This window comes from Theropithecus gelada, chromosome 3 (assembly GCF_003255815.1).
Source record: "Theropithecus gelada isolate Dixy chromosome 3, Tgel_1.0, whole genome shotgun sequence".
Classification (NCBI taxonomy): domain Eukaryota; kingdom Metazoa; phylum Chordata; class Mammalia; order Primates; family Cercopithecidae; genus Theropithecus; species Theropithecus gelada.
Window position 1 is genome coordinate 103,844,889 of NC_037670.1, and position 1,484 is coordinate 103,846,372.

The following is a 1,484-nucleotide window of genomic DNA, read 5'->3' on the forward strand; positions in this document are numbered from 1 at the left end:
AAGTAATCACAACAAAAGCCAAAATTGGCAAATGGGATCTAATGAAAGTAAAGAAATTCTGCACAGCAAAAAAACGATCAGAGTGAATAGGCAACCAACAGAATTGGAGAAAATTTTGCAATCTATCCATCTGACAAAGGGCTAATATCCAGAATCTACAAGAAGCTAAAACAAATTTACAAGAAAAAAACAACCCCATCCAAAAGTGGGCGAAGGATATTAACATACACTTCTCCAAAGACATTTACGTGGCTAACAAACATATGAAAAAAACCTCAACTTCTCCGAGAAAACACCAAATGGTGGATGACGCCTGTGTAGCCAGGGGGCCCGGAGGCCCTGGTGGCCCTGGGATGGGGAACCGCGGTGGCTTCCGCGGAGGTTTCGGCAGTGGCATCCCGGGCTGGGGCCGGGGTCACGGCCGTGGATGGGACCCGGGCGGAGGCTGCGGAGCTCGCAGAGGCAAGGCCGAGGATAAGGAGTGGATGACGGTCACCAAGCTGGGCCGCTTGGTCAAGGACATGAAGATCAAGTCCCTGGAGGAGATCTACCTGTTCTCCCTGCCCACTAAGGAATCTGAGGTCATTGACTTTTTCTTGGGGGCCTTTCTCAAAGAGGAGGTTTTAAAGATCATACCGGTGCAGAAGCAGACCCACGCTGGCCAGCACACCAGGTTCAAGGCGTTTGTTGCTATCAGGGACTACAATGGCCACGTCGGCCTGGATGTTAAGTGCTCCAAGGAGGTGGTCACTGCCATCCATGGGGCCATCATCCTGGCCAAACTCTCCATTGTCCCTGTGTGCAGAGGCTATTGGGGGAACAAGATCGGCAAGCCCCACACCGTCCCTTGCAAGGTGACAGGCCGCTGCGGCTCTGTGCTGGTGCACCTCATCCCTGCACCCAGGGGCACTGGCATCGTCTCAGCGCCTGTGCCCAAGAAGCTGCTCATGATGGCTGGTATTGATGACTGCTACACTTCAGCCCGGGGCTGCACTGCCACTCTGGGTAACTTCGCCAAGGCCACCTTTGATGCCATCTCTAAGACCTACAGCTACCTGATCCCTGACCTCTGGAAGGAGACTGTATTTACCAAGTGTCCCTATCAGGAATTAACTGATCACCTTGTCAAGACCCACACCAGAGTCTCCGTGCAGCGGACCCAGGCTCCAGCTGTGGCTACAACATAGGGTTTTTATACAAGAAAAATAAAGTGAATTAAGCCTGGAAAGAAAAAATAGAAAAAATCCTCACTGGTCATTAGAGAAACGCAAATCAAAATCATGCCAGTTAGAATGGTGATCACTAAAAAGTCAGGAAACCACAGATGCTGGAGAAGATGTGGAGAAACAGGAATGCTTTTACACTGTTGGTGGGAGTGTAAATTAGTTCAACTACTGTGGAAGACAGTGTGGCGATTCCTCAAGGAACTAGAACCAGAAATACCATTTGACTCAGCAATCCCATTACTGGGTATATACGCAAAG

The 1,484-nt window shown here is 50.0% G+C and overlaps 1 pseudogene across 1 annotated transcript; it reads left to right on the forward strand.

Annotated features, from left to right (window-relative positions):
• Positions 1-299: 299 nt before the first annotated feature.
• Positions 300-1,229, forward strand: LOC112620951 (annotated as a pseudogene). Its single transcript, XR_003118628.1, has one exon. The product of XR_003118628.1 is annotated as a 40S ribosomal protein S2 pseudogene (transcript).
• The last annotated feature ends 255 nt before the right edge of the window (positions 1,230-1,484 follow it).